This window comes from Camelus ferus, chromosome 6 (genome assembly GCF_009834535.1).
Source record: "Camelus ferus isolate YT-003-E chromosome 6, BCGSAC_Cfer_1.0, whole genome shotgun sequence".
Classification (NCBI taxonomy): domain Eukaryota; kingdom Metazoa; phylum Chordata; class Mammalia; order Artiodactyla; family Camelidae; genus Camelus; species Camelus ferus.
The window spans coordinates 38416523-38438666 of NC_045701.1; the positions used below are offsets into that span (position 1 = coordinate 38416523).

The 22144-nt window shown below is 42.1% G+C and overlaps 1 long non-coding RNA gene across 1 annotated transcript; it reads left to right on the plus strand.

The window, feature by feature from the left end:
• Positions 1 to 1754: 1754 nt before the first annotated feature.
• LOC116664483 lies at positions 1755 to 21290 on the plus strand. Its single transcript, XR_004321009.1, has 5 exons — positions 1755 to 1765; positions 9177 to 9186; positions 17551 to 17562; positions 19636 to 19643; positions 21000 to 21290. It is a non-coding gene; the product is annotated as an uncharacterized LOC116664483 (long non-coding RNA).
• Positions 21291 to 22144: the final 854 nt, after the last annotated feature.

Genomic DNA, 22144 nt, shown 5'->3' on the forward strand with positions numbered 1-22144 from the left:
TCTTATTCTGTTAAAATGATGAATTTCAATGATCGATTTTCATATATTGTGCTAACTTTCAATCTGAAATAAACCCCACTTGGTCATGATGTATTTCCCTTTTTATGTTGCTGCATTTCACTTGCTAGCATTTTATTATAAATTTTTGTGTCTGTAATTCATGAGCTGTATTAGTTTGTAACTTTCTTTTCCTGTATGTTATTGTCAAGTTTTGGTATCAAAGTTCTTCTGGCCTCATAAAAGAAGTTGAGGAGTGTATCCATTAGGGTTCCATCGGAAAAGAATCTAGTAGGGTAAATATTTGTGTGTATATTCCTATGTGTGTGTGTGTGTACATGTATGGAGAGATTGACAGATACATGGTTATATTGCAATATATTGGCTTATGTAGTTGTGAGTGCTGAGTAGTCAAGTCCAAAATTTGTAGGATAGGCCATCAAAAAGGGCAGGTTGGAAACATTTGGGCAGGAGTTGAAGCTTCAGGCCACAGGTAGAATTTTTTCTTCTTTGGGGAAACCTCAGTTCTGCTCTTAAGGTCTTTTTAGCTGATTGGGTCAGGCCCAGCCAGGTTATTGAGGATAATCTCCTTAAAGTCAGCTGACTGTAGATGTTAATCCCATCTACAAAATACCTTCAGAGCAACAGATAGATTAGTGTTTGATTGAATAACTGGGGACTGCTTCCTAGTAGAGTTGACATAAAACTGATTATCACAGTCAAGGTGACACCCATATACAACTCCTTAAACTATGCTTCATTTCCAAATAAAGGCAATAATAAAGCCCTGCTTTTGCCTAACATGACACAACTATCCTGTATATAACCAAAAATGCACTGACCCTTTCTCCAAAAGAGAATGCGAAGGTCTTGGGTGATGTTCACTCTTCTCCTTGACATCCTTTAACTTAAACGCTGTTGTGTAAAGTTAACTGTTAACACATCTTATGTAAGATGATATGGGGATAAGAGAGGGAAGAAAGCGAACAAACAAAAATATACACACTTACGTATAAACATGTTTATGACAAAATAAACAAAAAATACTTACAACACTTACAGCCCTCATTTCTACCACTGGTAACACAGTCATAGCTGGTATTTATAACCACCTTGTTACAGTACCATATCCATATTCCTTTTGCCTGCAGCAAGCACCTTAGCTTGATTATGATTATTTACCTGGTGGCGTGATCCAGACCTTCACTCCTGAAGGGTCTGTCTGGGTCGCTAACAGTCGTGCTTGAATTGGATTGTTCAAATTTTCCCCTAATTTCAATCACAGGGCATGGTAGTACTAAGAGACACCCTAAGGGACTTCTGCATTCCAGACACACTCTTCCTTATATCCATTGTATAGTATCAGCCCAGTTTCTCCGTCATAATCAGGATCAATAATTCCAGGCAGCACAGTAACCCTCTTCTTTGCCCGTTGACGCAGAGGCATAAGGAGCCCAAAGTGGCTGAATGGCAGTTATAACTTCCAGTTCAATGGAATCATTGTTGTGTCTCCTGATAAAAGCATTTCTCCCCTTGGATCTGAGATCAACAGACCAGCAAAGCATAAAGTTACAGGGATGGGAAGCAAAAATTTGACTGGTGGGTCCCTAGAGGTAATAGTGAGTGGTGCTACTCCTGTTTCCACCCCTTGGTTCTTAGACTCATGAATTCTGACTGTGGGAGAAATGGCACCGTGTATTGTATGCCTCTTGGGGGGATATTGCCATAACCCTGTGAGATATTGCCACCTAACTGGCACTGTGACTGAGTTTACATAAAGCCATTCCACCGTTCTATCAAGGCAGCTGCTTCAGGATGATGAGGAACACAGTATGACTAGTGAAATCCATAAACATGAGCCCATTGCCACATAGCCCGTTGCTGTGAAGTGAGCCCTTTGATCAGAAGCAATGCAGTGTGGAATACCACGATGATGCATAAGGCATTCTCTAAATCCACGGATGGTAGTTTTTGCAGAAGCACTGCACACAGGGAAAGCAAATCCATTTCCAGAGTAAGTATTTATTTCAGTAAGAACAAAGCACTGCCTCTTCCAAAATGGAAGGGGTTCATTATAATCAACTTGCCACCAGGTTGCCGGCTAAGCAGCCTGGGGAATGGTGCCATATCAAAAATTCAGTGTTGGTTTCTGCTGCTGGAAGATTGAGTCCTCAACAGTAACTGTATCCAAGTTGGCCTTGGAGAGTGGAAGTTCATGTTGCTGATCCCATGCATAATCTTCACTGCTACCACAGCCACTTTATTCATGAGCCCTTTGGGAAATGGCAGGAGTGGCTGGGGAAAGAGGCTGACACGTATTGCAGAAAGTGTTATTCTATCCACTTGATTATTAAAATCTTCTGCTGATGTCACCCTTTAATGAGCATTCATCTGGAACACAAGTATCTTCACTTTATTTGCCCATTCAGGGAAGTCTCTCCACATAGCTCTTCTCAGGCTTTATTGTCACCGATTTTCCATTCATCAGACTTCCAGGTCTGTGCCCATGCAGCCAAACCGTTGGCCACTGCACATGAATCACTATAGACTCGTACCTCTGATCACTCTTCCTCCCAAGCAAAATGAGCAACAAGGTGCGCTGCTTGAAGTTCTGCTTTCCAGAGGGATTTCCCTTCCCCACTGTCCCCCAAGGATACCCCAGAAAGGGGCTGTAGTGTTGCAACCATCCACTTTTGAGTGGTGCCTGCATGGAGTGCAGAACCATCTATAAACCAGGCACAACTCTTCCCTTAACTTATTTTAGGGAACTATGACCCCATGAGGTCATAGGTGTGGGCTGGGGAAGAGAAGGAGTGGGGACCATGGGCATTTGTGCCACTTCTTCATATAACTTGTGCCTTCAGGGCCTACTCAACCCGAATCGTGTATATGCCACCTCCATTTGATAATGGAGTTCTTCTGTACATGCCTAATTTTATGGCGTGGTAGGTCAGATAACACCCATTTCATGATGGCAAGCTCAGATCACATAGTTATTGGTGGCCCGTGTGATGTCTTCTGGAAGGGAAAGGTGATCAAGGTACTGTGGAGTAAGTCAGGATACAGGACTGGGGAGCTGATACACCCCTGAGGTAGGACAGTGAAGGTGCATTGCTGGCCTTGCCAGCTGAAAGCAAACTGCTTATGATGGTCTTTCCTAATAGGCTTTGAGAACAAGGCATTTGCCAGATCAATAGCTGCATAGCAGGTGCCAGGGGAAGTGTTACATTTGCTCAAACAATGAAGCTACATCTGGAACAGCAGCTGCAGTTGGAGTCAGCACCTGGCTAAGTTTGCAGTAATTAACTGTCATTCTCTAAGATCCATTTGATTTCTGCACAGTCCAGATAGGCAAATTGAGTAGGGACGTGGTCGGAATCACCACCCTTGTGTCTTTCAAGTCCTTGATGGTGGTAATATTTCTTCCCTGTTTAAGAGAATTCACTGTAAAAACCATCTGGGCCTGGAGATTCCTTTGTGGGAAAATTTTAAATTACAGGTTCAATTTAAAAAAAAAAAATCTTCTCTTTCTTCTAATTTTTGTTTTGGCAATTTGAGGTTTTCAAGGAATTTTTCCAGTACTTCTAAATTGTGAAGTTTATTAGCATACGTAGTTCATAATACAGCCTTATTCTTCTAAGTTCTGTAGGATGTCTGTAGTGATATCCTCTTTTTCGTTCTTGATGTCAGTGATGTGATTTTCTCCCTTTTTTCTTGATCAGTTAGTCTAGAGTATTATAAATTTTATTCATATTTTCTAAGAACCAAATTTGGCTTTGTTAACACTATTGTTTCTTTGTTTTCTATTTCTTTGATTTCTGCTTTCTTGTTTTTCTGTTTCAACTTACTCTGGGGTGAATTTGCTCTTCTTTTTTCTAGCTTTATAAAGTGAAATTTGAGATCTTTGAATTCAGATCATTCTTCTTTTCTAACATAAGCATTTAAAGCTGTACATTTCCTCCTGAGCACTGCATTAGCTGGATCACACAAATTTTGATATGATGATATCATTATTTAGTTTGGAAAATTTCCAATTCTCTTTGTGCTGCTTCTTCTACCTATGGGTTATTTAAGATGTGTTATTTCACTTCAAAACATTTGGGTACTTTCCAGATACCATTCTTTCATAGGTTTCTAATTAAATTTTACTTTAGTCACAGATAATATTCAGTAAGATTTCAATCTTTTGAATGTATTGAGACTTATTTTTGACTCACTATATGAACATATTTATATGCTCTTGAAGAGAATTTGTATTCTCAGTTGTTGTGTGTGGTGTTTTCTAAATGGGAACTCGGTCTAGTTCGTTGATCATTTTGTTTAAATCTTCCATACCCACTCTGATTTCTGTCTAACTGTTTTATCAATTGCTGAGAGAAGGTTGTTAAAATCTCCAACTATGTCTATCTCTCCCTTTAGTTCTGCCAATTGTTGCTTCATGTATTTTGAAGCTCTATAATTAGGTAAGGTTACATTTAGAATTCTTGTGTCTTCCTGATTTCTCCTTAAGAAATATCCTTTTTTAATCTGTGATAATATTCCTTACTTTGTCTGATATTAATAAATCATGCAGTTTTCTTATGCTTACTGTTTACTTTTGTCTTTTTTCATCCTTTTCCCTTAAACTGTCTCTGTTTTTATATTGCAAGTGGATCTTTTCTAAGCAGTATTTAGTTGGGTCTCATTTTTAAAATCCCTCCTTTTAAATTGGAATATTTAGTCCATTTACATTAATAGAAGTCTTAGTTTTAAGTCTATCATCCTATTCTTTTTTTCTAGTTGCCAGATCTGTTCCTCCTTTCCTGACTTCTTTTGGATTAATGAAATACTTTTTAGTATATTAGACCTCATGATTGTCCCATAGATCACTGAATTTTGTTCTTTTTTTTTTTTTTTTTAACCTATCTCTTATCTCCAGAATGGATAATTTCTGTTTACCTTTCTTCAAGTTTACTAATCATCTTCATTTCATATATTGTACTTTTCGGTTTTAGAATTTCCATTTTATTCTTTTTTATATTTTCAATTTCTCTGCTGAGAGCTCCCATGTGTGTGATCATTTTGACCATCTTTTATTTTAAGTTCTTTAACATATTTGTAGTAGCTCTTTTAAAGTACTTACCTAATAATTCCAACATCTAGAACATCTTGGGTTCTGTTTTTAATTTCCTTAGCTTAGGTCATGTTTATCTTTTTCTCTGCATGCCTGGCAAATTGTTGTTGTAGCCTGGATATTATGGGTGATACATAATAGAAACTCTGGATTATGTGTTGAATGTTCAAAGAGTGTTGAGTTTTGTTCTTATGGGCAGTTAAATCACTGGTAGATCCTTTTTGGTTCTGTCAGGCTCAGCTTTGTTTTTTTGTTAGGGGAAGACTTTGGGTTTTGAAGTTAGTCCTTACTTTGTGATATGGTCCTTACTCTTAAGGTTCTTCTAAAGTAGAGACTGTGGTCCTAAAGCACAGTCTATCTCAGGTCGCAGCTGAATTCCAGACTGGGCCTCTAGTATCTGCCAGTGCTACACAAACTTTGGCATCACCATTGGTCTCACCATTCATCTCTCAGCCCTGCAGCAATAATCTCTGCTGGGCCTCATGGAGAGTTGCCCTGTCATGTGCAGCCCTGCCCTTGCCAAGGACCCATGATGAGTCCCCATGCAGACTTTTGGGACCTCCCTCTGCACAGGTTCTTATCTAGCAACTGATATCACAAATTTTAACTGTTTTAGCAGCCTGGAACTGTGGTCTCTGCCTTATCTGCTCACTCTACTTTGTCTCCATCTACCCATGTTATGGCAGGAACGTGCCCAGGACAGAAAACTGGGGCAACTCAGGGTTCATTTCATGCTTCCCTTCTCTTAAAATTACAGTCCTACGTTGCCTATTGTTCTTTGCCTGGAAACAGTTGTCGCCTATGCTTTGACCATTGTTATAGTTATTTCAGTAGGAAGACCAGCTAGGTGTCAGTTACTCTGCCATTGTGGGGCACTGAGGTCTCTGAACGTGTTATCTTAAAACCATTTTGAAATATAATAAGGAACAAATGCTTGTATGTGATGCTTGCCAATGAGAAGACCAAGCTTCTGGAAAGAAAAATATGGCTCTTTTCTATCTTCTTTAAATGAATATTTAAAAGATATTGCAGTTGAAAATGTGATACCATTAGTTCACACAATAGCTAAGAAGTGTTTACATTTTATACTTGGTGTGTACCAAAGAAGGATAAAATCAGTTCAGCTAGCATTTTTGATAACCCACATAGAAGGCCCTGAAAGAGGCAGAAGGAAAATAAAGCAGAGCCCTAATGTCAAGAAACTTTTACTATACCAGGAAAGACAAGGTAAATACGAAGGCAAGGCAGGATATGAGCACGTGCTAAGACTTGTTGGAACAAACAGGAGAGACAAGCCTGACTTAATTTCCTCTCTAGCTGCAGGAGCACCACTGCACCACACATGGTCTGGCACCCACTCCCAAGTCACAGGAGCTGGACCAGGATTGGACAGCTAACCCAAAGGGTGTCAATCTATAGATAGGGCTGAGCCAGTGAGATTTCCCTCTAAGGATTAGAATTAAGAGACTCAGAGATTGCAGTCAGATGGTACTCTTTGAAACTCCATGGAATTAGTTTAATTTTACTCCATATTGGCTAATCCTCATTTGTTTATTTTGTGCCTCTAAGATGTAGAGTCATTTAAGGTAGCACTAGCACTAAATGAGAAGCAAAATACTGGGTTTTAATTCCAGCTTAGCTAATTCCCTTGTGGCCTCCCAGCACCTTGCCTCGCTCTCCCTGTCTATAAAGAGAAGAAGCATCGAGGGTCTTGGTCCTTGTTTCATATCAGAGTATCATTACAGGAGTTAATGAGATCATGTTCATAAGAGGATTAACATCTTCATTGTGGTAAAACATCACAGACTGCAAATCCACACAGCAATTGTTGCCATAATAATTACAGTAAGCAATAGAGCGTCTAAAAAGCGGAGTGGTTTTCTACTTTTTCTGGAACCGTGGGGAAGACTGGGAAGTGAGGAGCGGGTAGAGAAATCAAAGCTAGCCTCACTTTGACTTAGATGGCTCTGACTCTCCCTTGGAGGTAGATGCAGATATGAAGAGTCTCAGAAGGAATACTTTTCTAGTCCTTTGCTCTGCATCACCACAGCCTTCTCACTGTCCTCTTTGAAAAGCACCAGTGAAAACAGCTCTGTCCTTAACTAATGCTTTCCTATTTGTTGGGGGTGAATGGTGGCTTTTGGTGTACTGGTAGTGCAGGTCAGGTTGAATAATTGCTTTGCTGTAAAGGGATCCTGCAGTAGAAGGCAGAGCTGTAAGAAATACAAGACAGGAATAGCATTACATTTGCAATGGCCAATGAAATGACGGCCTTGTTTTGCATGTTTTGGATGGTTTGTGTTAATGTACAGGCAGCACTCTGACATGCGTTGGCAGAAGAATCAGGCAAGCCTGCGTGAGCAATAATGTTCCCCGCGGAGAGAAAAACTCGGGGCCAGAAGGCAACCGACTATCATAAAATTAATGAATTGTTTTACTTTATAATGGTCTGGCAAGTTTGCCTTTAAAAAAACCATGCATCATACAAATGGAACCATGATGTCAGACAGATTGTCCATTGAGACTTGAGACGAGTTCCTGCTATAAATTATGGTAATGAGTTAGTTTTTAAAATGTTTTATGAGGTTACGAAGTGCAATGTCAAATTATTTTTCTTCAGTATCTCATGGCTTTGAATGCCTTTCAGAATATGGAGGGTAACATTTCCTTTCAGAAATTCCTTCCAAGTTTACTGGCTATTACTTTACCAATCAGGTCTTTCTCCAAGGATGGTTTTAGAGCATGATTTTCATGACTCAGCTTAAAATGAACAAGACCCCATTGTTGGCTTTCTTGTTTTTGCACCAGCATTATTGACAAGATCTGCATAACTCTCAGGAAAAGGTCTGTTGTCTAACCAAGCTACTATGGAAACCTGATCCAGGCCATTGAGAAGCCTAATGCCTTTCCTCTTGAATTTGTGAAGAATTTTGAGGCTGGTCAAACTTCACTCAGAAAATATTGGTCAGGGCAGAGAGGTACAGCGTGTTCATTACACTTGCTTTTCATTTTGCATCAGCTTTGCAAATAGACTCTCTGGCCCAGGGCAAGGGGCGGGCAGCACTGGCCAAGGGATTATTGTAAAAGAACACGCAGCTTTCACTTACTTTATTCCTTACATTCTGACTTGGCAGGAGCAGAGAGAACCAGGGGCTTGCCCCCCCCCCCTTTTTTTTAAAGCACACCCACAAAATTATAGTTGGAAAAAAATTGTAGATGCCTATTTTATATCAATAAATAGCTCTAAATGTAAGAAAAATAGTTGAAACTTTACCTTAAACCTCCAGGTTCTGAAGAGCAGCCCAGAAATGCAGTCTATACTTTGTTCTCCCATGAGAATTTTTCTCTTCCCTCCCCCATCCTTAGATCCCAGCTGGGAGCCAACACCTGGAGTGCCCTCGGCTGTATCTGGTCAAGGACTTTCCTCGGTAAATCTTTAGGCCATTTCCTTTCCTTGTTTATTGCTAAGTATCCTGAGGCCTTAAAAGGGTGGAGGGAAGCTTCACTTTCAGTATCTCTAGGTATAAATCTCATCTCTGTGCAGCAAGCCTTGCAAAATTTATGATGTGGTTATTCATCATTATTTATGATTCATGTATACTTAAACTTTATGACGACTCTGACCACAGTCATCTCTCCTGGAACATGGGCCAGAGGGAGAGAGCTGTAGGGACTCTGTGAACCATGTGACAACTGGGCACTGAGTATCTGTGAGGGGCAGCCTCCCACTTGGACGTGAGGTGCAGGATGAGCCTGCGGTGTGCTGCGCAGGGTACAGAGCCTGAGGAGAGCGTAGCTGCTTCGTATTCTCCTTTCATCCTCCTGGAGGTGATGATATAATCGCACCATCATCTGAGGTAATTGGGATAACTCAATAATGCGATGGGGAGACTCTACCCCTAATTCTTGCCAATATTTCAAGCTCTTTTTCCTGCCAGATGTTTTATGCAAACTGCAAATTCAGTGCTATTGAGGTTTCTGTCTCCCCCATGCCTTTGCTCAAGTTCTGCAGACCTAGTCAATAATGCTGCTGTAAAAGCAAAGCAAGGGAAAGGGGAAAAGCAAGAGTTCAAACAGTCCAGTGCTGGGGTCATTCCTGGCCCAGGGAGTACAGCTGAAGTTGGGGTGTGGTTTGGGCTCCCTCAGATTCCCTGGAGGAGGCAGTAGTTTCTCCCACAGTTTCCTTTGTAGAATCTAAGATACAGGAACAGAGACTTCAAGGAGATGGTCAGTTTCCTGGCATATTCTTCCTGGCAGATTCAATGAGAGGGAGATTGTGAGATGGAGGAAAGACTATCAGATTATAAAATATTAAATTATTAATTGGTTTAATGAACAAATTTTATTGAATAGCTACTATGGACCGGCCGCTGTCTTAGATGCTCAGAATACACTGCTGAACAAAAAAGACAAAAATTCTTGCCCTTGTGGAGCTTACCTTCTAGTGGAAATAAAACCAATAAAAACAGACAGAATAAATAAATCTTATTGAGAAAGATAAGAGGGACTGGGAGTGTTGAAGTCTGCAGTTCTGATTTTAAACAGTGTTAATAACCAGGGCGTTCACGATAGGTTTTGAGGAGAGTTGGAGGTGGTGAGGGAGTTGTCCATGGGGCCATCTGAAGGATGAGCATCCAGATGGATGGGGCGTATCACAGAGGACCCTTAGGCAAGAGCCTGTTGGTGTATTTGTGGACAGCAAAGGGCCTTGTAGCTGGAGCAGAGGGAGCAGGGAGGAGAGGATTTCAACAGTAATGGGGTGGGACAGAACAAGAAGAAAGTTGTAGGTCAGTGTAAGGACTTTGACTTTTACTCTGCATGAGATGGGCAGCCACTGGGCAGTTGGAGCAGAGGAGTGACGTGATCTGACCTTGTAGAAGGATCACCCCAGTTGCTATGCTAAGAATAGACTATAGGAGAAGGAGGGAGAAGCAGGGAGAAGCAGGGACCAGTTAGGAGGCTGCTGTAATCATCAAGGCAGGACAAGATGGTGGTTCAGCCAAGAGAGATCAGAAAGGCAGAAGGAGGAGAGAGTGAGAAAGGAGAGAGAGGTGTATTTTAAAGGTAGAGTGAAAAAGACTTCCTCATGGGTAGGTGAGTGAGTGAGAGGCTTCTAGATCCAAGAGTAAGTACTACGATAAATCTGAGCAGAAGAAAAATCTCAGTGGCCAGCGAGAGTCGCCCGAGCCTTGGTTGGCCCTGTGGGAGCAGGGGCAGCAGTTGCAGGAACAGCAGCGGCTCATGGCTGGTCTGGTGTTGTTTGGCCTTGACCCCTCTTGGACTTCTGGCTGTCTCTTCCATTTCTTTAGTGGGCTACTTGGCCCCAGACACCCTGAGGGTAATAGGCTAACATAATATTAAATGGTACACTCTGCAGCTTATTCATGTATTTATCATGCAAATACACATTTAGCACCTGTTCTGTATCAGTCACTGTGCCACATGCTGAAGGTAAGAGACTCACCATTATTCCTGGTTTACTCAGCCTGGCTGAGATCTCTGCTCAGTGCCTCAGGATGACCTCATACAGTTCCTCCCCAAGACCCTCTGGGAAAAGATAAGGACCATTTTTCGTCTCTATTTTACAGACAGGGCAAGTGGAATTTAGAAAAGTTAAATAACTTTCCAAGGTCACAAAGCTAGTTAGGGGTAGCTATGATTTGACCCTCAGTGTGTCTGACTTAGATGGTTACTTTTGGCCTCTATGATCTAAAACAGGAGTTGGCAAACTTTTTCTGTACAGGGCCAGAAAATAAATATTTTAGGCCTTGTAGATCATGTAGTCATTGTCACAAGTACTCTGCCACTGTAGTGGGAAAGCAGCCATAGACAATACGTAAATGACCGAGCATGGCTGTGTTTGATAAAACTTTACTTATGGACACTGAAATCTGAATTTCATATTGTCTTCATGTCATGAAATATTATTCTTCTGTTGATTTTTTTCAACCATTTGAAACGGTAAACACCGTTCTTAGCTCACAGGTCCTTAAAAAACAGGCAGCAAGCTGTATTTGGCCCATGAACCACAGCTGTCAACTCCTACTCTAAAAGTGAAAGTCTCTGAAACTAGAAATCAGCCACAGAAAGAGAAATGAGAAAAAATGATTGCATGAAGACTGAAGAATGTGCTACTAGAAAACCAGTGAGTCAAACAATGAAATCAAAGAGGAAACTTTAAAATACCTTGAGACAAATGACAGTGGAAACACAACCACACAAAATCCATGGGATGCAGCAACAGTAGTCCTAAGAGGGGAGTTCATAGTGAGACAGGCGTTCCTCAAAAAAAAAAAAAAACAAGAAAAATCTCAAATAAACAACCTAACCTATCACCTAAAATATTTTGAAAAAGAAGATCAAAACCTAGAGTCAGCAGAAGGAAAGAAATAAAAGATAAAGTCTCTTACCTGATGGCTTTAAATGTGAGAATTTTCCACACACAACGTGTCCATTAGATTTTGATCCTCATGATTCTGAGATTTAGAGCTGAGAAAACTGGGGCTATTACTTGCTGAGGGCCACAGAGCAGTGGTGACCGGCCCGGGGTCTGCTGAGTGCACTCCTGGGCTTCTGTGCGGGTCATTGCCCCATTGCATGTGGCTGCCTGCTTTCAGTAGAATGCTGAGGGCAGCAGTCTCCCAGGAACATCACCAGGGTCCATGCTGGGCCTCGCTCTACTTAGTTTAGGATTCTCAATAGTAAAATCTTGAGACCAGTAAGGAATATAAATCCTGGGCTTGACAAGAGTCTTAAAGAAGACATGTGAAAGATTAATTACACACCTTTCAAGAGCCTTAGCCTCCAGCATCTGAGCCAAACAAAATAATTGTCTCCTGCCAGCCCCTTTGCTATGAATTTAGCTGTCTCAGTATGTTCCCTCCCCCAAGCTCAAGCATTCCTCCTAACTGGTAAAAGGAGCAAGCCCCCTAGAGAGAGCATTTCTGGTTGACTGTATCTGTGAGAGCTTTCTCTGTTCTCGGATCTAGAATCTGCCCATGATGCCCAAGACAAAAAAAAAAAAAAAAAAAAAAAAGCTTGTGTGATTTTTGTTTCCACACGAACTGAAAAGTCTTTAAACTAACATATGTCATAATTTTAAAGATATTTGGGGGAACTAATTGGTTAAAATATCAATCAAATTGATTAAAAATATCGAACAAATAAAAAGGTGTAATGAACCTCCTACTGCCTTTAAAGGGGATTATAGGAGATAAAAAACCATTCTTGGAGAAGGAAGACGGTAGTATTTGGGAGGTCTCAATAGCCTGACCCTTCTGGAAGTTGCCCCTCAAGTGACTTCTATGAATGGGGAGCAGATCACATGGTACCTGTGTCACACCGTAGGTTAGTGGACCCGGGGAAGGCATTGGCTCCACCAGTCGAGAAGCCAGAGACTTAGGGTCTATTGGCTTGGCTTGAAAAGATGATTTGAGATCATCAGACTTCTCCTGGGTAAACTGAGCATGAGAGAGTAGGTGGAGGTGAGGCAGTAAACTCAGAGCCCGAGCTGTCACGTGGCATGGGACAAGCCGAAGTGATGAAGAAATCAGGAATGGAGGAGAGGAAGAGTGAAGTGTGGTAGTGCTGGATTCAAGATCTTCCAAGCCCTGCCGCTGAGGTCCCAGCGGCTCCCTCCCATTCTTGCCTCCAAGACACCCCTCCCTACCAAGGAAACTACCAACATTCTTATTCTTGGATTTCTATAAGATTCCTTTCTATTAAGGCAAATCCCCACCACTTGAGATTGCTTGAGTGAGTGTCTGTTCATATCAACCAGAGGAGTGATAACTAAAACACATGTTTATCCATTTGTTCATTCACTCAATCAATATTTATTTTTAACCTGTGGGGATCTAGCAATGAGCAAAACAAAGCCACTGCTCCTATGGGCTCACATTCTAGTGGTGGAGAGAAAAGAGGCTAAACAGATAAACAGGGGAATATACTATATCAAATGCTGGTAAGTACAATGGAAGGCTGTGGAGAGTAGTGGAGGGGAGGGCAGTGGAGGAAATGACAGAAGTCCTCACTGATAAAATGACATCTGAGTAGCAGCCTTAGGAGGTGGGGGAGTCGGTCCCCCAGATACATAGGGAAAGCATTCCAGGCCAAGAGCACAGTGAATGCAAAGGGGGCACGTGTTTGGTGTGTCTGAGTCTCAGCCAGGGGACCCGAGTGGCTGTGCTGAGCGGGTGAGGGTCAAAGCAGCAGAAGATGCATCAGAGAGGCTGCAAGGGTTTCCGATCATTATTATTCATTCAATAATCTTGACTGAACTCTACCATGTGCCAGGACCTCCTGAAAGTCCTGGAATCAGAATTAGAGTACAAGTGTGTTCTGTCTTTAAAGCCTCCAAGTTTCACTCCAGCCATCTGAGGCTAAAATGATCTGCAAGCTTGTGTTTTGCATTCTCAAAAATGAAACAATTATATTAGGAGAGATAAAGCAATTGAGTCATTTGCTTACTTCCTAGGGCCAGTATATCACATGGAAAAAGATACAGGACTGTAGGACTGAAACAGGGCGTTGAAGTTTCGTTTATCTCCTTCAGCCCCTGCCTCCATGAGGGAGTGCTCCTGAGTTGCCCCAGAAGTGCAGCCCCCTCCCCTGTGCTTTGCGGGCAGCCAAGTAAGGAATTTCCGTAGCTGTCTTTGGAAATGCCTTCTACAAACCCAACGCTGAACTTGTGCAATGCTGTGTGAAAACAGAAAGGCTTTCCCCACAAGTTACTGCTACTACCAGAAATGTCACCAGGTGACCCAATTCCTTCATTCAAATGTTACTTTTAGTGAATGTCAGCTAAAGGAAGAGTATCATTATGAAGCAGAAGACAAATCCCCTGCCTAGGCCTCCTCTTTTCATCTGTACCTCTCATGGAGGACAAGAGTGACAGTTGGCCAGTCTCTTTCTCCCTCAAGCTAATATCTGACTAGATCCCAAAGTAGTCACGCTTCAGCCAAAAGATGAGTCTGCCTTTTCTCTTCCAAAGAAAATCAAAATCCTTCCTCATTTAGGTTCCTAAATGCATAATAACTCTGCTAAGTAATGGACTTGAATGTTATTTATCATTCTCCCAGAGACTGAAATAACATTAATAACTATCATTTGGATACATCTGCTCCTCAGATTTACAATCAGTCGAAGAGATTATACATTTGTTTCTGTGTCTTCTGTGAAAAGTCTAAATGTTGACCTGGGCTCCCTTAGAGAAAATGCATGAAAATGAAGTGTTACTAAATCTCCCATCCTTCTCTCATTATAGACAAATCACTCTCTCTCTTGTCTCTGCTGTTTTGCCGTTGGTGGCTCTGTGTGTGTGTGTGCATGTATGTATGTATGTATTTGTGTGTCTGTGTGTTGATGTGTATGTGTGTGATGGTGTATGTGTGTAGGGTTTGGAGAATCTACATTAGAAATCTGCTTTCTGCTTGTCCCAGTGAATTTCCATTTTCTATTCCTTTTTTCTTGCAAGCCAAGACTGGCAAAAAAGAAAGTTTGCTCAATTGTCAGAAACACAGATTCTTGCCATCTGTCTACTAGGGTACAAAAATGACACTGCTCAAGACAACACTTAGGATTTGATGAGCGCACTTGGTTTCTTTGGGTGACATGTAGTGCTAATGTGACCAGGGCACAGGTTTGATCCCTTAGGGGCCACCTTGAGTCACACAGAGATGAGGCCTGGCTTCACAGTCAGTGTTTCTACCACCTGAACCTCAGGCCGGTTGTCCTTTCAGTATTCACTGTTTGCCACAAATAGGAAGCCACATGCAATGAGTCCGGCTCCACAAAAATCACCATGGAGGAAATGGCTCAGAGAGCCAGCCCTGCTGATGGGAAATACCATCTATGTGACATAATGACAGTATATTGCCAACCCTTGGTGCTTATGTAAATATACAAAACTCAACATCTGTACCCTGATGTCTGTTTTTTCAACATGATTAGTTTCTTTATATACCCAGTAGAGCCTAATGGTTAAGATCTTAAGCTCCAGAGTCAGATAACTTTAAATTCAAAATCTTCCTTCACCTCTTACTAGCTGTGTCATCTTGGACAAATTAATGAACCTCTAAGCCTCCGTTTCCTATCTGTTAAATAGAGCTTTAATAGTACTCAGCACATCATTATAAGGATTATATGAGATGATGCATGGAAAGCACTTGGCATACTAACCCCCACAATAAGCATTCAATAACTATTAGTTGTTGTTACCCAGTGTTATTTGCTTCTACAGATAATAATAGTGTGACTGCATTGGGTTGTCACAAGCATTAAATGAGATAATCCAGATAAAGATCTCAGCGCAGTTCCTAAGTCATAGTCAGGGCTCAATAAATGCTGGCCACCATAACAGTGATCATGATGACAGTGACCAGAGAGGTGAAGTAACTATCCCAAATTTACACAGTTGGCTAGTGGGCGAGTGGGAAATAGAATCTGAGTGTAATGTCACTTCTGTACTTCGCCTCTATATTAAAGTGTGAGCTAAGGACTGGTAATGAAAAGTATTCTCCCCAAATCTTAATCCCTTTCATCTCAGCACTAATAGACAACTGCTTAATATTTGAAGATTACTTCTCCTTACTTTGGGGAATCCATGTTTTTCTAGAACCACATTTCAAATAAAAGTCTGTTTCTTAGCCCATCTTTCACATCATGAATTAGCCACCTTTTCAATTTTCAATATTTATTGGTCATTTTTCATAGAGAAAGAGTTGATCACTTCTGGAGAGCAGTAGAGAACAACAGAGTCAGGCTAAGATGAGATTCAAAATGACAAATTCCTGTATTTCATAGAAATCCAGAGTCACTTACAAATAGCAGAAATGGCAGATTATAAATATGCCAGTGTGAAATCTTCAATGCCAAGGATCTACCCTCCCTATTCATTTCAGAATATTGTTCTAGGAAAAATCTTTGGAGAATCTGGAGAAAAGCCTGAAATAATTTCAAAGAACATTAACCTGAAAATGAATCTTGGTAGTGCAAGTTTCCTACAAGTTCAAATTTAGTCAAATTCATTTTTCAGATCTTAAATAAAGAGATATGATAGAGAACACCTATTATCATAGTTGGTGGTAGAGAGAGAGTTATTATTTTAATCTCATTCATCCATCATGCTGGTTGAGGTGGCTGGAGATGGGAAAAGCACAGTTCTTCAGTCGACCAGAGGGATTTTTTTTCCTTCTACAAATCTCATTTGGAGTTTTTGATTTTATCATAATTTCTTATATGTAATTAATTATTACTTTAGATTCACACCAATTAATGATTACTTTGGATTCAAGATTACAAGTATTTTTCAAAAGCCATTCTACCTTTTCTAAGCTGGGTCTTACAGGAGGGCAAGAATAGAATTCATAGCTGGTAATCCCTGGCCTAAATCTCTGAGATGCTATGGGAATAAACTATTTCTCATTTTATTCTCAGCAGAGCCTCTGTCTTATATTTCATGATAGTGAAAGTTACTCAAGGCATTATAAAGAATGGGAGAGGAGGCTAATGGGAAGGGTTGAATGAAAGAACAAGACTTGAGTGGTATTAGAAACCAGTGAAGTAGGTAGCCTGATGGTCAGGTCTTATCCCGATTAGATGTCACTGGAGATCAAAATGAAACCCATCCCTCATATGTAGGGTGCACCCCACACTATCCAAACTTTCCTGGAATTTGGGGAGAAGAGGAGGTGGGAGGTGGCACCTCTGCCCTTGATTCCTGCTTCCAGTGAAATAATTTATAGTTCATCTAAGGATCTATGTGTGCGTTCCTTACTAACCTGGTACTTTCCCACATATGAAACTCAGCACCTTTTACTGCTGGGCACTAAGCAAGTAAAACAACAAAAAGCTCTCACTTGAGACCCTTGTGTGTATAGCAGATTTTATGTAAATATGGGGTGATGGAGGGATTTTATTACTCTGAAACATAACTTAAAACTGAATTTATTACACCCCTGAGCTTAAATATCTCTGCTCCTGTCTCCTGAAATGTTCAGCCCTCTTCTTCTTCCTTTTCTTCCTCCTCTTAAGAGCTAATTTCTGCCATTTTCTTCTACAAAACCATTTAACTTTTCCTTTGTTCTGCCTTGTCCTTCCAGATGCTGTATTTAGTCTGTGTAAATGGCTCATTAATGTGTTTTGTGCATTCATTTTTTCCAACAAATATTTGTTGAGCACCTATTATGTGCCCACCACTGAGCTGGGCACTGGGTATTCAAAGAGGAGTAAAAGAGATAGGGTCCCTATCCTCGTGGCACTTGGCAGTCAGTTCTCTTCGCAAAAGGAATTATGGTAGCAGCAGTTCCGATAGTGATTCTTTTTCAGTCTCACTACATTATAAACTGGCCTCTGGATTTCCTGATTCACCATGGCATCCAATATTCTGTCATCATGATAATAATTTTCAAATGTGTTAAACTCTCATAGGAATATGGCAGTGGGCTCTTCCTGTCCTGAGTAAGTTTTTGTACTTTAAAATCAACAGGGGGAGAACCAGATCCAGAGAGATAGTTAAGATGCTAAATCCAGAGGAGATGGTGATGAGCCCTCCCTGAAGGCCTGGACCCAGGCAGACCTGACCTCAGAGCCGTCACGAAGAAGGAGCAGGAGAAAGAGCCCTGTCATCACTGCCTGCCTTCGTGTTTGGGGAAAAAATACAAGGGAAGTACCCAGCATGTTCCTAAGAGTACGGGTCAAAATAAACAGTGCATTGTAGACGCATGAAAACAGCATTCTTTAAACATGTTCAGGCCTCGAATTAGAGATCCCCGGGACGTACAAGAGTGGAACAAGTGTGAGGGCCGGGACTTTGAATTAGCTCAAAGGGAGCCCTTTTTCTTCTCTTACAAGTGCCATGCAGGTGCGACTGAGAGCATTCAATAGGGGGCAGCTAGAGCCATGCAAACTAAGAGTCTAAGCCAGGAGACCCTGGTAGTTGGGGCTGGAAAGAAGGGCAGCAGTCAATGGGCAGATTGTGCTGCCTTCTTATCAGGCCTCACAAACGAAATAGTGCAGGACTTGTCCAATATGCAGATGGGGAAAGAGCAGATTCTTGTCTTCTACTAATGGCTTCATAACTACTGTCGAGTGAGAAGCAACAGCAACAGGCAGACAGTGGGGATTTATTTAGAGCAAGAGGGGTGGGGTGGTTTCTTCCAGCCCGAGCATCCCGCAACCAGCCCACACAGCAGTGAGCCTGGGGCAGTCCTGTCCCGTGGAACCCAGCTGCTGGCCAGCCTCGCACACAGCCGTAGGTAGGTGCTAGGCAGGTTTGTCAAACACAGCAGGATGTGCTGCTTCTCAAATGTTTTCTGCCCAGGTATCCTACCTGCTGGAGCAAGGAAATACAACTTTCCAGAAGTGCGGCATTCAGCAGAATACTCATGAAAGTAAAGTTGGTTTCACTCTCCCCTTTTATGTTAAAAATATACTAGAATACTATACTCCATAATATATTGCTTTCTTAATGTCAAACTATTTAAATTACTAGTTAAATTGCTTTACATGTCTTAGCCCCCCAAATCCTTGGGGAAAAATTTGTATTTGAGAAAGATGAATTTGTTCAACCCTTGGCTATCAGTGCTAGGCACACTGCTACCTATTGCCTGGGAGGAAGAAGGTGTCTATTCTGGCTTGAGAAATAGAATATGATGAAAATGAGTAGCAGTACCAACAGGAATGTTGTGTAGGCTGAGAGAGGAGTAAAACTGTTTAATAAGTCACCATTTCAGCCCTGCCATCACCACCCCTGCTCTTCCTTTCCATCCTATGCCCTCATGTTGGTGTCATTTGAATGTCAGTTCGTGCCAGTTCTCGGTCGTGTAAGTATGATAAACAACCACACAGCCACCCCCTTAATAGATTGAAAAGCTATGCATTATTTAAACCCACTTGTCTTGGTCTTTCACAGACAGAATCAACACAGCCTCTGTCCTCTCTGGATATGCCTGTGAGAAATATTCTGAGACAGGGATGATCCAAAATGTTGTCATTAACTTCTTCCTCTTTCATTTGGAGTGGAAATAATGGGCATAAAAGAAGACGTGTAACTTCCATCTTTCCCAAAATAGGATAGAAACTGAGTTGAAAGTAGAGTAAAATTCTAGCCTGTTCCTAAATTAACCTAGATTCAGACAGAAGCAAGATTTTTGCTTGAACAGCCCATGGCAATTGAGATGGTGAGAGCTTGCTTCTGAATGAAGAAGGTGAATACAACTGTTTGAGACATACTAAGACCAGAAGAATAATCAACCAATTACTTGCAGGACTTGGTTGCAGAAGAAAAGAGTCAGGAATGTGTTTCTCATTCCATTGCTCCCCTCCTCTCTAGCTGGAAATGCCACTTGGTCCACCCAGCAAAATCTGGGCGGCAGTCCACCGAGAGAAAGAGGTTACATTTTCATGTGGGAGGTGTCCCAAGGAAATCACAGTACCTGCCAAAGCTACGGGAAAATGGCTGTTCTTTAACCTAGAGATTTGTCTGCAACTGAGTGCTAGGAGACTGGCTTTTTTTAAATGAAGAGATCTCATGGTTCAGGATGGCATTATTCGGGTTTGAAATGTGTCCCACCAAGGGTGGGGTGAGCAGTTGGAAATGGTGTCAGGAACAGCTGGCTTGCCAGAATGCACAGAAAATAAGAACCAGGCAATCAAACTTGAAATCACTCCTGACATTCTAGCCTTAAAACTGAAAAGAGAGAGTTTGTACCCTGTGTTTTGGAAGCTGCCAGTGGGATACTGTATTACCAGGAACTGGGGGTAGAGTGGAGGCGCCCAGCCCATGAGCCTGCTTGGGACAGAGTGGGTAGGGGGCCTCGTAACACTTAAGACGGTAAAGGTAGCTCTACCTACACTCACCCAAAAGGTAGCTGGGCAGGGATTGACTTCCCTTTCTCCCCTTTTACTTTTTTAAAACCAAGCCTTTATTCTCAGAATTTCTAAAGTAGCAAAGAGATTCTTTTGACCTAAGGTGACATTATACCCAGGAAAACCGTGGGCTGAAAACTAGGGCTGCAGATGAAGATTGGAAGGGGTCTGTCCCGAGAGCCGCAGTCCTCTGAGTATATGTGCAAAAGGTGCGCCCGCCCAGCAGGCCAGTGAGTTGAAACTAGTTCTGGAGGCTTCAGAACCACTGGCTGGGCCAAGGAGAGAAGACTGGGCTGCCCACTCCCTCTCCGTACACAGCTCCAGCTTGCACCCCCTAGAGCCCCCGCTGCCCCCAGCCTCCCTTCCAGAGGGAGTCATCTGATGGACAAATTCCCACCAGCTTGTTACTGATTCAGTGTGTGATTTGTTGTCTTCTCCCAGGAGACAAAGGCAAGGAATCTCTAACGATGAAATTTCACAGATGCTGTGGAGCTGGGAGGGCGTGTTGGCTGAGAATGGGGCCTTCCCCCTTCTTGGTCCACACTGCCTTCTCTGACCATGAGGAGGTCAGCCCACCCTCTCAGCTCCACACCTTCTGCTCTGACGTGGGGTTGGCCGTCTGCGTCCTCCATCCCAGAGGAAGCCAGTCTTGCCTGGTGGGTGTCTGTCCCGGATGAAAGAAAAGGAATGTGGTTCCTTTTCTGTAACCACCTGCACATCCTGGGAGATTAGGGAGTCTGTGCAAAAGTAAACAGTGACGTCAGGAAAGATAGACTTACTTTAGTCCTGGATCTTGTTGAGTGAGGCCTGTAGCACCACATGGGGTATTAAAAATAATGTGGGGATTTGTGCCGTCTCTTCCCTGTTTGTTCTTCTGAGTCACGGCTCCGGTTTAAGCAGCGAGCAAGATGGGATGACCTTTTTCTTTGCTCTATCTTAAAAGAGCTGCTGATGCCTAATGGAAAATTTTGAGAAAGTTGTCATTATGAACCAATTCAACGGCCAGGGCATTTCCTGCAAGGCTATTTTTCTGGAGAAAGAGAATTTCAGGGTGAGATGCCTGGTGTGGTGGGAGGAGGAATCCAAAAGTCCAGGGAAGTGTGAGAACAGCAGGAGACCAACAACGAGCTTCCCTTGGTGGCTGCGGCTCTCAGAAATTCCTTGAGATTTTTCTGGACTCTTACCTTGAAGACACGAAGGATACTTTGGGCTGTGAGCAGGGTGTGAAGGTTCAAGTCCAGACAGTGGAGGTCTTTCCTGGACATGCTGATAAAAGGCACATTCCAGTTTCTTCCTCACGTGGAGGTGATAATTCCTGCCCCATGTGAATCTTATAAAAATATTTGGAAGAGTATGTGGTTAATCTCTGAGTGATAATTTAGGCTCAATGCTAGAGAAATATGCAGTTAATTCCCAGTCTGCAATTGTGTTGTGATTCTCTTTCCCTGGCAGGTCCGTGATACTGTATACAAAAATATGCTAGGAAAAGGCAGCAGAATCAGGTCTCATTATCTATTTAGTTATTTTTCAAAGCATTCTTGGAGAGGGGGCGTGGAGATGGCTGATGAATGACCTTAGAGTAAAGAGTATGAAGGAATGTACTGTACAGGAGATGGACACTCCTCTGTTGAAGCCAGAGAGAGAGAGAAAGCGAAACTTGTATTAAAGCGAGAGAGAGGGAAAGTGAAACTTGTATTAAAACAAGAGAGATAGAGGTGAGACATAACGTAGAACTTGCTGTTAATGAGCATTTCAAGTTGCTGAGCAGCGCAAGTAAAACCATAATCTTGGCCTTGGCCAATATAGAAAGCAACAAAGTGGGCCATGTTTCCCGCAAGGAAAGAGCCTGTATCATCTGAATAAGGTAGGCCTGCTCTCTGGCATAATAAGCAGGTTTCATTTCCCTACAAACAGCACTCTCACCTGTGGGCTTTGCAGTTTTAGGGGCTCTCCCTGGAAAAGTGCCTTTTGGAAACCAGGGCCTTTCTCATCACTGGGAAAGTGAACTTATAGTTGTCGGAAGACTGTAGATTACTCAGCTGGGAGGTTTTTTCTTTTCCCCCCTCCCTCTCTCCCTTCCTCTCTGTCACTTTCTCTCCCTCTCTCTCTCTCTCTCTCTCTCTCTGTTTTTCTTCCTTCTAAAACCTTTCTATTCAGTCCATTATA